Source organism: Nylanderia fulva, unplaced genomic scaffold (assembly GCF_048542155.1).
Source record: "Nylanderia fulva isolate GAGA-0341 unplaced genomic scaffold, ASM4854215v1 Scaffold57, whole genome shotgun sequence".
Taxonomy (NCBI): Eukaryota; Metazoa; Arthropoda; class Insecta; order Hymenoptera; family Formicidae; genus Nylanderia; species Nylanderia fulva.
The window spans coordinates 44,048-61,341 of NW_028190665.1; the positions used below are offsets into that span (position 1 = coordinate 44,048).

Consider the following 17,294-nt stretch of genomic DNA (forward strand, 5'->3'; position numbering starts at 1 on the left):
GCTTGGGGTTACAGGGAGGGTGGCAACAACGCGCTAGGATCGAGACTGCTTACGAAGAACGGTGTTGCTGGCGTTGCTTACGATGGCGACTATTGGAACCCGGGGAATCGTGCATCCTCTGAAAAGACGACGCGAAGGGATGGCCAAGGGAGAGAGAGAGAGAGAGAAAGAGAGCGAGATAGAGTAAAGAATTATACTACGTGTCCCGAGTGCCAACTTCTCGGGGTGGTTTATATGAAACAATATCCAGTACCAGCGAGCAATGCGCCCGTGTTATAGGGTGGCTGTTAATGGCCGGTTATCTTCAGGATATACTACGGGACTTTCGAGCCTCTTCAAACATAAACTGCAATGATTGAAACGTAACCGTGTTTGCGAACTGTTGGATCGCGAAGAGCATCTTTGTGATTAAGTTGAGTGTATTCTCCGTCTCTCTGACGTATTACATTTATATTAATACACACAGTGTTTACAATTAGATACTAATATATAATACAGAAGAATGTAAAATATCTTTATATTTTTTATAACAAATTTAGAGTTGCGATATATCATTAATGCCTGTAATAAAGTATGCTAACTACGGGAAGAGTCATCGTCGCCTACCGAAATCATGGAGCAATAGATATATGAGCGTCATCGTCGGCATGCGCGTTCGCCGTCAACAGCGAAATATTTCGAGCAAGTAGGTCGTAAGAACTCTTAATTAAACGCCCGAAAATACGCCTCGTGTGTGTATTTCGGGATGAAGCGGTACGTGAACGGCGACGGAAAGATATCGAGTTCATTGCACGCTGACGTAAATGTTCTCCGAAAGAAGTGTCATCGACAAATACGGAGGGCTTATCTGCCTATTTTTGCGGTTTATTAAAACCAGCAAGTGCGCTGCTTTTCTCTCTCTCTCTCTCTCTCTCTCTCTCTCTCTCTCTCTCTCTCTTTTTTTTTTTTTTTTTTAGAATAGAGATTTTAAATTTTTATCTCGTCGACGATGAAATTTGAAAAATCGCGATTAAAAAAATCTAACTTTTTTGATGCGACGAATTTGTCAAAAATTGAAAAGTGACCAGATGCGACGAGAGACATACCAGGATAACGCATGCGCTTTTATGCGGCAACCGTCGTAATAACACGCGTAATTACATTCACAGAACCGCGTCCGCGAACGCGGTTGCGATTTCATCGAATCGACGATTCGGCAATCCGCGCAAATTCCAGCCAGATTCGTATCGCGCACGTTTAAGGAATGGCGTAAATGAAATCTGCGCTAACGGGTTTGAATCTTCGCCAAGAAAAGCTCGTTTGTACGATACATTTCTGACATTACACGCGTATGTCTGCCACATTACGCATTGATAATAATACTTTCAAGTTCAATGCATAATTATATTAGCCAAGACATACTTGTATATACGCACACATTCCGAACCAAATGAATATTAACCACGACAAACACTAACTGTACAATGTCGTATTTTTCATATCAAATGTTCATGGATCCAATAATAATATCCATGATTGTAAAATAAGTATTAAACTTTTTTTTAGAAATAAGACTATTAGAGAGGTACATAAATTATGTAACGCGTTCGTGACGCAATGTTGTAAAAATAACTCGAAGACGAAATCGAAGGTTCGTTCCGTTTCCACAAAAGTCTCCCCCAAACTTTCCTAAGAACGCAATCTGCAGTTCGCGCAAATTCTCAAAAAGTTTCGATCATATCTGTTTGCATAATGTTAGCAGAACTTTCTGCGCCTCTCTTTTGGAGAACTTCATACATGCATCCTCCGCTATTAAATAAACCGCGAATTTTAGTCTTTCGTACGATAAATATTTCTGCTGTCTATGCTCTATGCCAAGATAGAATCCAGATTGGTAATTCATGATAATTTTATACACATTCCATCTACATGATAAAATAAAGAGAAGCACAAAGGCGAGGTGAACTGCTAAAGAAATAAATCTGATTAGATTGATAAACTATGGGAAAAATACATATATACGCATTCAATATAAGATCCTATTGCTGCTTTTGAGAGAATCCATTATATTTAAAAAATGACTACATCGCATGATTTCCCACGTGGTTCATTACATATCGTTTGATACCGCGGGCGATTGCGATTTCGTAATTGCATTCACTGATGTAGATTCAAATTGATTTGCTTGAACAAGAAAGATCGATTTATAAAGCTCCACGTAAATAAACGGCAGAGTTCCACGAAGATGTCTGAGAAACATGCATATTCGATAAGAAGCGATCAAGGTTTAGATCTATATGTACATATTGATATCTCCGCGATTTGAGAAAAGATCTATAAACTGTGATACCAAATTACGTCGAACAATGTTACAAAGTCAACCAATAATAATATTGCGCAATACGTTTAATATTATATATAAGAGAATTTAAAGAAATATTCTTTAATTAGATATTCTTATTAGATACTTGTAACATGCAAGTATATATTTATAATGGGATATTTTTTATCAGTGTATTATTTGAAATTTTAAAGAATATATATTCTTAATTTAAAAGAATATTTCAAAAAACATCACATCAAGTGGGAAATATTCTTATTGATTAAGAATATCTATTAAAAAGACCTATCAAATATGCATTTTAAGAAAAGAATGTTTTCGGTGTAGCTTTTGAAATAAACGTGACACAAATGATAAACATTATGTTACCAGGCTTTAAAACGAAGGTCCTTCGATCTTCGTATGCAAAACATCGCCGTGCAATTCTCGGGGACGACCGCTAACTTATTGAACCATGGCAATATTACTACCATTAGCAAAATGAAAACTGCATCGACTAAACCTAACGTATGACTTTAATTATCGCGCAGCCATTATGCACCACTATTTGCCGTAGAGAGACTTCAACTTCTTCTCTTTCTCTCTCTCTCTCTCTCTCTCTCTCTCTCTCTCTCTCTCTCTCTCTCTCTCTCTCTCTCTCTCTCTCCCATAAATTTGCAAGACTTAAAATATGCTATGATTACTAAGTTGACGCGATGCTGCTTTTATTGCGGTATTTATAACATATACATATGCAGAAATGAGATTTGTGCAATGCGGGAAAATGGCGAGAGTAAGGATAAAAAGAACAAACGCTTTTCCTTTACACACAAGCTCGTATACATCTGAATGACCAGTAGCTGCAATGCGGAGATGTCGGCATTTTAATTGAAAACGTTATCCGCGATACGAGCCGAGTCCCGGTAACTAACATTTTGCGCTTCGCTTACTCATTTCTGCTTTATTAACGTGTGATCTCGCGAGAGTGAGCTGAGCGCAGATCGCCTTAGGCTTTTAATTGATCAATTTGGTTACTCGAATTTAGACGTATTTATATGTACCTATACGAGTCAGAGCTATAATTATGTGTTTATTTAATAAATTTGGAGGAAATCCTAATAATCCTCTCTCTCTCTCTTTATCTTTTGCAAACTTTTTTCTTTCGCCAATTTTGAATTAAAAATGTTTTGATTTTGAAATAAATACGGAAGGGAGAATAAATATTTTTTTTCTGTCGCGTCTTTAGTATTCAATGTTACATAAAATGTTTCACGATTTATCTTACATCTTGCTCATCATTCAAACATTAATTCCTTTTCGAGAATACTCTAGGCAATAAATATTCATACTTTATGTACATTGCAGTAATCAAATATAACTAATGGCACATTGCGCATAATGAACCGACGCGAAAGCCACTCCATGGAATTTCGTTCGGCTTCAATATTTATTAGAACAACGAAAGAGAGAGAGAGAGAGAAAGAGAGGGGATATTTAGATCCAGCGAGAGGGTGGAGAACACAGATATACAGGCGGAGAGAGAGAGAGAGTGTATATAGAATAGATACGGCGCTGAGTCGTTTTAAAATACATCTGGGAGACGGCGCTGCTTTCAGAGAAACGAGGTGCTTTGCGAGCGCGATGGAATGGCTCTCGCGGTATATGACTGCGAGATGAACGACGGGGGCGAGATAGACACGAAGCGGGCGAGAGAAGAGAACAAACGGCAGGAGAGACCGGACGTAAAGGGAGATGCATTGTTTACAGTAATGAAGGCGTAAATAAGTGATGAGCCGAGCGACGCATCGATCTCGCTCGGCGGGCCTGGCACTACCCTTCTTCCCCCTGGCAAATTCACCCCCTTCCCTCCTCCCGGTCCATCCACCACCCCTTAGGAAGTCTGCAGAGACGATAGGGATATTTTACGCGTCCTGCCCTCAGGTTTACTAACCTTCTTTCTGTAATATCACACATCCGGGAAATGGCGGGTTTGAAGTACGTTTTCCTGGAACTGCGATTAGAATTAGATTTCCAATTTCATCGGCGATGGTGAAGTCGAGTAATTTAACGCGAATAGTAAATATTAAATATATATACTGCGAGAAATTCGATGATCGGAGATGTTTTACCGGTTCTTACGATTCTCCTCGTACATTTTTCATACGAGATGTGCATGTAATATCACTTCGATGTATAATTTCAAGCGTTTCCGTTCATTCTTTACCGTACAATGTCCGTCTAACGACGTAACGTCAATAATTTACGCGACTTACCCCCTTGAATACGAGTAGTCTAGTCAGCGTATGGTCAGACGAGCGGAAAGAAAAACCGCGTGCACGTAGAAAATACTATGACATGCATGCGATTACACGAGATAATTCTAGACATGCTATTGATAGTATCTAGATAGCTATTTGCCTAATTGCAATTAGCTTAGCAGCGATTTTTTAAATTAAATTTCTTCAATTGATTTTTTTAAAATTATATTTACAGGAAAACTGACACTATTGAGAAATTAAAATACTATAAATAAAATATGCAGTGCTCTGTAGCAGAAATATACATGTCAAAATATTCGCGGGATACATTTTCATATATCCTAAGATACATATTTGTTCGATATATTTTCACATATATAAGAATTAAAATTCCAATCAATAATTAACTACACTGAAAAAAATTGTTAGTTTAACTAAAATTTTCAACTAAATATTATTTTGTTAATTGAACATAAAAAATATTTAAATTAAAGATAATATATTAAATTTAACAAAAACGTATATTTGGCTTAAATACTAATATATGTTCAATTAACAAAATAGTAATTTAGTTAAAAGGTTTAGTCAAATTAACAAATCTTTTTTTTGTGTATCCTGATCATAATCGTTGAGCGCTAAAATTAATATTTACTGGATTAAAAGCATTTTATTCGGCACGTACAAGTTTCTAATCTGCTTTCGGACGTATCGGACTTACTGTTCACACCGGGATCGCGAGCTGGGTGTAACTTCCGTCGTCGTCGCGAATAAACGAAGCGACGGACGGACGGACGGACGAACCACACGTGTCTACCGCGAATGAAATTAACATTGAATAACAGCCGTCTCGCGCGCGCTTTATGCTTCATTGAATCGGCTGTAAACTCCCGCGTAACGCGTGGTATATCTTATTCTCCGACGGGCGCATTTATGCCTCGCGAGCGCGTGTAACGTGTCAAGTTTATTATCGGGGATAAGAGCGTTAAAGCAGCGCGAGAGATGCACATGCACAGTTTTACGCACAATTGTCCGAACACGCGCGATCGCAATGAATACAGAATGATAGTGTAATAAGCACGTAATATTTGTAGCATAATTTTACCGCGTATCGCTTCTCGCAAAATTGAATGAGAGAAAGAGAGAGAGAGAAAAGAATTAATATACCATTTATTGTTGTAACGAACTGAGAGTTATAAGCGCGACGTCAAGGTCGGAACTCGCGAGCATCGAAACGACTGTGAATTACGATCAATATTATTTTAATGCCTGTAATAAAAAGCATTGCAGTGCTGTCATTGGACCATACCTGTGCGCATTTAAATGATATTTTCTTTTTTTTTCTTTCTTTCCTTTTTGTGTCCTTACGGATCTACGAAGAAAGACTCGTTCCACTTTATACGCGAACTACCTTTTGGCTCGATTCCGCGATAACTAATCGCGAAAATAGACATGAACTACAATATTTTTCTTGAAAACTTTTGCAACGAGTTAACATCGATAATGACTCGATCGAGGGTGATAGTGATGATAAAATATTTTCTCCAAAGTTAAAAATTTTTCCTTTTCGGATTTTCTTTTATCAACTTCTTCGAACGAAACGTTTCAAAAAAGATTTAGCGATTTTTCAATAGAATGACAATCCTGACTCATTCGTGCTCATTAAAAAACGTACACAAAAAGATATCGATGTCGAAGAGACTAATGATAGCGAGGGAATAGAAGATATCGTGACATTGAGATATATTTATAGAAGTATTTTTAAGTATTGCTGTACGCGATCGCGTCGCGCCGAAGCATCGTGTGCGTGAGGACGGCCAGCAAAGACATCAGCATTGAAACGGGCTTACGTCACGTTCCATACGGGAAGACAGTCTCCGGTATCATCGGGAGCATCTCGTCGCCGTTCGCCACGCCTAATTATCATATCTTTATGCGTCGCGCACGAAGAACGCAAGTATTGGAGAACGCACGCAAGACGAAAGAAAAACGCCTGGATTCTTGCTTGTAAGCCGGAGAAGTCGACGTTCTCCTCAGTCATTTATACTTAATTAGTGCGAACTTAATTATTCGCGTCTCACAACATAATATTATTAAACAGCGCAGATAGTTGATTATGTTAAAAGATTAAGCGCAAATCAAATAATTAATTAGGTGGAATGAGATGTAGTTGCTGTCTAAACTAGTTATTGCAATGGATATAACGCGCTCTCCTCTTTTTTCTCTCTCTCCGTCTCTGTCTTCTCTTCCTCGTTTATTACGAAGGCTGTCGCCAAGCACGTATATACGTTATTGCACAATATACGTGCAAACTCGATTGCGTGTACATACGATCGCAAATGACACAGCATTTTAGTCTCTTTTTTTCAGATCTTTAATCAGTGAGCTATCCATCACTATCTCGAAATTTGTCAAAGTAACGTGAACCTATTAAATTAACGCGTTTCTTTGATTTTAATATATCGATAGGTCCAACAATATTGAAACTTGTCTGATTACTATTGGCGAAAATAATTCGAAAATTTTGCTTGATTCTATCATGAGAAAAATTAAGGTCGTCTCTAATACTTACAGAAAAATATTATGATATAAAAATTGAATTTCTCGCAGAGAGATGATGTATTTTCAGAAATTTCAATTTTCAAGCACACGTAGATACTAACAATAAATAGTGAATGGTCACTAGCACTTCCTCGAGATGCAGCCATCTCAGAAAGAGACGTTAGCGAACAACAGTAGCGAAATCATACGTAGCGTGCGGGAGTTTGCCATGTGTGATCGAGGAGGAATTAGTAGCTACAACGTTAAAAATAGCGCGGTGGTGACGGCGAATGATTTCCGCGACGGAGGGAAAAGGGAGAAGAAAGAGAGCAGCAGCGCGCCGAGCTAAATTCTTGATTTACAAGTGGAGCGGAAGTGGCTATCGCGCAAAAGCCGTGGTTCGCGCGTCTAATGCACTCGTAAACGAATTTTATCGTCGCTACGGTCGCGCAAACAAGTAGCCGGAGCTTGTCACGAGTGAAAAATAGACCTCTACGGGGGAGGGTCGTCTCTCATCTAAGTAACCGCTATCGTCGATAGTTAAGCCACCTTGTATCTTTCAAGATGTTACTTGGACGCGATAAACTCGAGAGAGAAAATAAAATGAGAAAATAAAACGTTATTTAAGATTAAAAATAACAGCTATGTTTAATCACAATAAAAATACATCGACTATATGATATATTTGATAGAACGAATCCAAAAGATCTTTCAGCAAGAACCTGAGAAATTAAAAAAAAAAAATCTGTTTATTATCCATTTTCGCAGAAGAGCGTCTGCTCGATCGAAAAGATGCGGTTACAAGCGTGACATTCCGTGTCATTCGGAGCCCGAGTTATTTGCAATTGTGCAAATAAAATTGCAATCCACGGATGGCCTCTTTTTGCACCAAAGACGAGGTGAATCAATCTTACAAGCATCGGTGAACGAAATGGTCGGCTTTGAAGACGAGACTTTATTGTCCTTCAAATCCCGCTTCGGAATGTCGCATTGACTCCAAGTCGGTAGGCTTTATTACACGTTAGGAGATCGCAAGCTCGTGCGCTTGGTAACATTATTGAATGCGTCATACCTGACGCGGCATTTGGAAACTAAGAAATAATATTAATAATATAAAGAAATAAGATTAACAGTTTTTTTATAAGAAATAATAAACAGGAAATTGTAATAAAGCTATCGATCCACGCGAACGAAACCTTTTAACCTTTTGCATCCCGTACATCGCTGCGCTACATTAAATGATTCGTCCATTCATTCGTGGGCAAATATTTATAATAGAGCGCATGTAAAAAAGTTCTGCATTTATATTTAAAAAAAAATATTACATTTTCCTGGCTTATTTATTTTTTTCTCTTGTATTAAACGTAATTTGTTTAATTACATTATCAACATCCCCGCAACTCTATAAAGACCAATCCAGCTGGCATCAAAAGTTAAAGCACGAAAGCGCTCGAGCTTGAGTTTACCGGCAAATGGCGACATTAATACGTAGCGATCTATCTTTAGAGGCGAGCTAATCTCGGTCCGCGAGGAAAGAAACGCGGCGCGATCGAAGCGCGAGTATAGTATACGTACGTACAAGCGAGAATTCAACCGCATATGCGGTGCGCCGCAGTCCACCACGACGCTTGAAAAAAAGAATAAAAAAAATATGCGAATTCTTCGACGCGATGCGGCACAGAAGAGAATCGGGGAGAGGACTTTCTTTCACCCTTTTTCTCTCGCGAAAGAATCGCGATTTAAGATCGCCGCCATCGTTGTCGCCTCGCAAGCCTCTCGTCGCTACACACGCCGGCTACTATTTTTGAGAGATGTTTATCTGGCCTGGATCAAATATATAGTTATGAGTTCCAGAAGGCGCTCGATAGTTCCCCGAAGAGGTCACTATTGGCCGCCGCCGCACCAAAAATACGCGTGCTTGCGGTCGGGCTACTTGTCGACGCGTTCCTTCGGCTGCTGCGATATCCTCGGCGACGTGCCAGAGTTGCCGGGGATATTGCGATAGCGCCGATATCCAGGAGGTGTTCGATATCTAATCGGGAAGAAAGATTAAAAATCCGAGCAATTATTTTCCCTGTGTCTCTTTCGGGAAAACCCCGTTGAAAGAAAGCAAAAGTAAGTTGGGAAAGCCAAACATTAAATATATTCATTGCCAGTTACATATTGTATAATTTACGTTTAAGATCAAAAGGTTTTATACGTATGATTTGTATATAGATGTGACTGAAGCAAAATAAATGAAAATTACGGGTAGAATAATCTTCAAAAGAATAAAGAGATCTCGACGCCATTGGATGTATGCAGCTCGGCTACATCTCGTTTGTCTTACGAACGGTCTTTGTTAGCCTTGTTTCATATGAGAGCAATATTTCGGAATATTAGCCCGCGCGTCGGAATCGTCGAGCAAAAATATTCGCCGACACTTTGCGGTTTCGATAAAGGATGCAAGAGATTCGATAAGGATGAATCGAGTACGATACTGTGTTATTTCTTTGCCTCTTTACAGAAATTGATTGTTCACTTTTATTACCGCAAATAAGTATTTCAAATAAAATTGATACAATTTTCATAAAATTCTTGAATTATAATTGCATGATATTCGGTGCAAAATATTTAAAAATAAATTATCCTCGACAGCCACACGAGATTCTACATCTGCATGTCTTATTCATACTTAGGATGTCCGTATACGAAAGTTACGCAGAAAGCACGCGCGAAGAGGATTTTCTTTTAGAATTTATCCTGAAAATCATGGTTATCATGGAATAATAAGGTATTGGAAGAATTTTATAAAAGTTTCTCTGACTTAATATTTACCACAACAAAAAATATTGATATGTACATAATAAAATTATTCGAACATATTTTATATTTTAATATGGTAGATATTAATTTTGTATTGTGATAAATATTAGTCAGATAAACTCTTATAAAATTCTTCCAATACCATATCCTATGATTATCATTATTTTCAGGGTAAATTCTAAGAGAAAATTCTCTCTGTGTATAGAGATAGGAAAAGAGAGAGGAAGAGAGCAGAAATCAACAATCCTTGTAAAATTACACGGTGCATTGACAACGGTATCATTTGCAACAAGAGACACGTGCTACGTCTGTTTGTACTTCAAAGAGCGTACTAACGCCCTTAGTATTTCCGCGAGTCATGGTTCACCGCCACAGTTCGGATTAACATACGTGTTACCCGTGTACGCAAGTCACTCTGCATTCGATAAGGATTCAACCCGATTCTCTGTCTCTCGATAATCCTTCTGTCGATCTTTATCGAGCGATTATGCGCACGCGTGGAACTTCCTTGGACCTCAATCCGGTAATAGCAAAGGGCGAAGAGAGCGAACCGCAAGTCGTTTACCCTACATACAGCCGCAGCGACGTGGTTTCCGTTCGTACGTGCTCGTATATAGAGGATCGCGGATTCCTTGGGAACTCGCTCGTTCGTTTGCGCGAGACAATCGCGCGCGAACGCGAGCTATATAGTTGCACTTGCGCGGTGTCACGGTCGAGTTAAAATTAGCAAGTCAACCGGATTCGCTCGCCAAGCGAGCGACGAGAGGTAGCGCGCGGAGGCGCCTCGGCGGCGAAGCCGACGCACGAACGGCAATAATGACGACGGCACACGCTCCGAGAGACTCTTCAAGACGCGTACACGCGTGTGCTCACAGCGAGAGCCCTCCTTCGTCGCGCCGGCCTTGCCGCGGGCGAAATTTCAACGCTGACGACGACAGTGAATTACGTCAATCCGACGATCACGATGGACGTCACCGAACGTCACTGCATCGGATCGAATTGACCTATCGCTTCTTCGAAATTTGCACGTTCGAGACTCTGTAATTATTCTCGTATTTTCCAAATAGCGAGATAAAAATCCAAATTATATAGAAAAAATAAAATTGTAAAAGTTACAATTACATTATTTGATGTGTAAAATTGAATTTGTGCTGATGGTTTTAAAAGTACATGTATGCGAAAGAAACACTCCTCTTTTTTTTCGTCCAAAGAAAAAATTTGCACGAGTAAAATATTCGCGTTCCTGTGTTTAAAGGTAATTACTCGCATAACATGGGTTGACGTCTGTCTCTGTGCACGATTATGTAAACCGCATGCGACATCGACGCTCGGACGTTTTTTTCCTGCTGCTAATTGTTCGCGGATTCAGAGCGTATGCAGAAATTATTGTGCATGCAGAGCGCGACGCATCGGGTACAACATTATTTGTATCTCGTTAATATAGGGACGCGCTCGTGGGAGTATCTATCGTCGAATTTCATCTCTCGGTGCGAAATTGAACCGAATTTGAGAACGGAGATTAATGCGTTTTTACCCGATAAAAATAATGAATTTCCAGCACACAATATTTTTGATAATTTCCGATATGGCGCTCAAACAAACATATATACGAAATAACATCGTGAACTGATTTCAGAAAAAAAGAACGTAAAATTATCCTTTGTTTGCTCTAATAAATTTATCAAAATTTTATAACAAAAATTACAGGTACAAGATTTACGGACAATAATATAATATCACCGTGAATATCGATTCTCACTTGAGTGCGAGAATGCCTATTCAATCGACGACTTGTGCGAGAACAGACTGTACACAGAGCCGACGCGATGTAGGTTGCAAACAGAGGGACATGGATATCGATTTCAGCGCGGTATGCACAAGCATTGTGGAATGCGCCTTATACATTATGCTCGATTGTGCTAGTGCGCGTACTGGTCGCTCATACATACTATGACGCGCGGAATCGACGAGCACGTCTATATAAAATCGCGAGTTAGCCGACTAAGACACCATAAAGACGCAACGTACGTACGAGCAAAGTGTATTAAGTGTAATATAATTAATTAATAACATTTATAATTTTCTAAAATAAAAGTCAGACCGAGCTATTAATTTACACGGGCTCTTTATAAAATAAACTTTTTCATAAAAAAAAATCCTTATAAAATCTTAATAAAGTCGTTTTATACAAAGTCAAGCTTTATCGAAAAAGATGAATTATACAAAGAGATCGTATGCATATCGAGTTCAATTTTAATGAGAAAATTAATTAATATTTTTTTAAATTATAAAATTATTTCAGATATGCGAGATATGTAAGATTGCATATGGAGCTAAAATGGATCTTACTTAGATATCATGCGCGACTAGACCGATGTGCGGACGAACACGGTGCAACAGTGGTTAGTATATCTGACCCACCCGTTCACCACATTGAAACGTATTCACACGGTTCACGATTGTGGAACGTTCGGCGACAGGCGAGGTGCGACAGGAATTGCACGCGGGATTGTACGACAACGTTTCATCGCAATTTGCAAGCGACGCGACGATTACGCGAACGTATCGCCGCGTTCTTCTTCGATAAGAGCGCGGCGTTAATTTATACGGCCACGTATAGCGATTTATCGCAACCGCCAGTGTAACGCGACAAAGTTCTCGCGTTAAATTTTCCGCAGAAAAAAATGCGAGATATTTGTAAAATATACGCCCTCTTGGATTTAGTAGATTGATTGAAGCGATATAGGAACAACACGCACGTGTACAGCAAGAACGTCTCTTCCCGTCAAGTTAACATCGAAAACGTGCAAATTATGCAATCGATAAAATACATACATCGAACTGAAGCACGTTCTCGAGCTGGTCCGGTCGGCGCGAACGGTTTTAAAGTCAATCATATGTTTTCGTCAAATTAATAGAGCGAGGGTGGTGATGATACAGAGCGTCGCGTCGCGTCTCTATGTATCGAATAATGCAAGGTATCCCGCGCGCGAAAATCGGCTCGACAACGGACGAGTGCTGTTTCATTAACGAATCAGGTTTCAAGTGGTACACGCACGGTGCAGAAACAAATTGAGAACAACATTGCACACTACCGAGCGGTGATTCTATAGCGCCACCGCGTATGAGTGTGCAAATATATACGCGCGCCCTAGTGCATCCGCTCTTGCTGCAAAAACACGATACCACCCATATATATACATATATATATATGTATACTCACACATCAATGCACATAAAATACCGATGCAACATTTTTTATCAGCAAACAGCAACAATCATGAATCGTCGTCAAAGTATTTTACTGAACATTGAAGGGAGACTCTTGTGCGTGAAAAAAAAAACAGCCGATAGTCTTGTGTGCTGTAACGATTAAATGTCTCGTTTGACAAAAGCGAACTGTCAGTTCGTAAAGCGCAATTGTACAGCGACGTGGCGAAGCGACAGGAGACGTGGACTTTGTCAAGGGTCAAGATGAAGGTTATATAGAAAGGAAACGACGTCCTTCTTGCCTTCATTACGGTATGTAGATTGACGTCGCTGGCATCGATAACCCCTTCGTCGATTCCCGCGATATCTCACCGATCTTCTCGATGACGAGCGGGAAAGATGTCAAATCCAGGAAGGAGGAGGCTCGACGCAGCACAACGCTCGTACTCGCATTATCATTTGAATGCGCGGTGTGACCGAGCCCTGATACGCGCCTCGGAATCGGTATAATTTGAATATTTCGTCAATTAATCCGCGGATGCTGTTTTGCATAGGTGAGGACGGGGTTACCAACCGCATGCGGTCGCCCCGCTTTATTTCGACAGCGAACATCTTGCCGCGATGCTATCCGAACGAGATATCGATCGAACGATCGAGAGAAATTAAATGTCAAATCGAATATAGGAGAATTAATCTCCCAACAATATAATATGCCTAAATAATAGTCGAGAATCACCCTGGAATTTTCATCTATACACGAAGAGAATTTTCTCTTTAAATTTATCCTGAAAATCATGGTAATCGTAGAACAATATATAGTATTGAAAGAATTTTATAAGAGTTTCTCTGACTTAATATTTACCACAACAAAAATATTGATACGCGTATATACATAATAAAATTAATCGAATATATTTTATATCTTATTGCGGTGGATATTAATATTTTTTTATCATGGTAAATATCAATCAGAGAACCTCTTATAAAATTCTTCCAATACCATATTATCCCAGAATTACTATAATTTTCAGGATAAATTCTAAGAGCAAATTCTTTCTGTGTAGAAATATTTATAGAAATAAAGGAAAAACAAATCAATGTTACTCGAACTATTACTTAATGACCAAATAATTTAATTCCCAGTTAACGTTCCGATTAATTTTCAATTCGTCATAAACTTGTTACCGCTTACACTAAGGGGATGAAAGTAAATATATACGCGATGAGCGTCCAAGTGAACGCAACAACCCTCGTCAGCTGCGTCACTGGAAGCATTTTCATCTGCGTGAAATTCCCGACATAGCTCGCGATACGAAGAAAGTTCCACGAAATCCATTCCACGCGTTATTCTCCTCCTCGGAAGATACTTTGCCACGGTTGACAGCGACATGTTTTTTTTCCTTTTTGCCTCCGAATCGCGAATACGCGGACCGATATAACACGCGTTGGGCTAAATTCTTATTAAACGCTTATCCGACATTACGATTCTCGAATTCTGTAATTAGCGGTGAATTAATATTCGCTGCGAGTGTGCATTGAACGGCCGCGCGCGATTGAACGTTGGAAAAGGCGTTTAACGCCCATAACATAACACGCCCTTTCACAAAGTGGGGAAAAGAAGGGTGACGAAGAGGGTGAAGGGGGGAGGAAAATGGGCTACGCTTCGCAAATTGTATCGATCGCGTTGTATTTACCGAATGAGTTGTACGAATTACGTCGTGGCACACGTTTGATTTGCACGGCATTCCGATACGTCGATTTTCCCTGCCCGCGATTATACACTTTCGTTGCTTTTCCGCTGTGCGATGTATAAATTAATTTCTATATCCGACATATTATGTGTGTGTGTATATATAAATAAAGAATTATTTTATTAGCCGATAAAATGAGTATCGTATGATAACTTTTACAGAAACGGCAATCAAATGGTATTACGGATGAATCGAATTTTTCGATTCTAATTAACTTCCTCCAAACTTTGCACTTTCCTTCCTACAATTTAATCTACATTCAAGAAAAGGTTCCTCGTATTGGATTGTGAGCGACTCCAAAGTATATCTTATGTGAAAGAGGAGGAGTTAATTCCAAAGCTTCGATAAGCTAACAACATGGCTCCATTTTGACTTCCGTTCCGATAACAACGCCGATTCGGAGAGCCAGATCCCCGATGACGAAAAGAACGTGGGAAAGTTAACGTGTAACGGTATGTAAATCGATCACACGACATACATCGTGAGCCCTCCGGGCGAAACTCGCGAGTTTTCTAACTAAAGGACACGTCGACACGGTTCTCCGCACAAAAGATTTACGTCGGAAAGTACGAAAAAGTCACCGATTTTATTTCGCCCCCCGATTACGACTCGATATGTTCGAGATTCGTCCGGCGCGATTTTGTCAGACGCGAGAATCCCGACATCGATATCCGTTTTTAGTGAAGAAGCAGAAATTTCCCTTTTCTTTTTTTTTATGAACCTCGATAATATCCCGCCGGTAACGAAACCTATATCGATCCCGCCATCGGTATCCCACGGAAGAGGTTAAATGATTCAGAACGCTCGAGAATGATTAATTATAACTGTACGATATCGCACGCGGTGATCCCTATTATCGTATCGCGTAGCGAATCTCTCCCAATCTCTGCGCGAATTCCATATCGTGTTACTGATATCAATGATGTCGTTGTTCCGCAACGATACATTTGCGCAGGTAATATATCGCGCTCGATCGATTCGAATGAGATGGAAAAAAATAGCCGTGTTAAGAATGAAAAAATAGCCGATAGAATTAAATACGAAAAGAAAGGTGGAGACGCGCCCAAAGGGTAGAAAGGGCTCCAGAGAGAATGGCGGTCTTCCGGTTGGAGAGAAAAAGGAGGCGTCATTCACCGCGTCGCATTGAGATGCAAATACACGCCACCTAACGTGATTTACGAGAGGGAGGAACGTGCTCGTACGACTAAGAGCGCTTCCGAGTCCAAATCCGTTGGGGGGTATACGAGCAGATAAGACCTGTCCGAGCAGCCGCCACAATGGACCGGGGGATTTTATAGAGGAGGCTATCTCGCGCCGGAGAACCACCGATTTTCTCTCGGTCAGCAAGTTGCCCTCGAATTCACAACGTAAAAGAGAAAACGCGGCGCGACTGACCATATGAGTTTCAACGGAGAATCTTTTGCGGATTCTGTGATTACTCTGGAAATTGCTCGCTAAATTCAAATATCGTACATTACAAAATTGTATATATCGTTATTATTAAAAATTAATGCAAAATTAATACCTAATCAAACCATCACATACCAATGCTCAAGCTCGTATGACAATAAAAACAATGATAAATTATTAAATTAAGACCATGTGTAACGAGCAATACGATATTATTTTATTATTTAGAAGAGTTATTTATTATCACTATTTTTTTTGCGCACTGAAGAGGAGCAAGTAGAGCTCGAAACGTTTGTGTAATTATTATTTCAAATTAAGAATTTTCTTCTAAATAATAAAATAATATCGTATTGCTCGTTACACATGGCCTCAATTTAATAATTTATCATTGTTATTAAAAATTGTTATTGTAATTTTCAGATTGTACGAATAATATCGAGCTCGATTATATCGCGTCGGCGTTCCTGACAATTAATTTCCATTGTTTATGCGAGAGATATACGTCCACGTGGATCTATATATATATATATATATATATATATATATATATATATATATATAAATACATGCGTCCATTGACAGTTATTCAGAGAGCATCCATTGAAATCGTTTAACGTTGCGGATTGAATCGGGCCGGCTCTCTGCGCATCGACGAGCGATTCTTTTCATCCGTCCAGGTGAAATCCTTTGTACGAATAAACGGAGGGGGATGTGGCTGGACTCTATCTCGCTGCCGATGAGCTCGTCGCGTGACGAGACGGTGTCGCGTGCGTATTGTCACGAGCGCAGCCCCGCGACTAACCACTCCGGAGCGTATTGACGCGGATTGCAGGCGCGGGTTAAATCGAGCAGACGGTGGCGGTGGCGTCGCGACGCCGGCTGTGCGCGCAACCACCCCCTCCGCTCCCCCACCTGGCGTCCAGAAGCGTCGGCGCGGAGAAAGAGTGAGAGAGAAAGAGAGAGGGAGAGCAGGGGTGGACTCCGGCGAGAGGGAAAATTTATAAAGAGGAGCCCGTCGACGGT

General features: G+C 40.0%; 1 protein-coding gene across 5 annotated transcripts in view; it reads right to left on the minus strand.

Annotated features, from left to right (window-relative positions):
* The window catches only part of mam (neurogenic protein mastermind), a 170,348-nt gene that overhangs the window by 34,778 nt on the left and 118,276 nt on the right, over positions 1–17,294 (minus strand). The window lies entirely within an intron of this gene.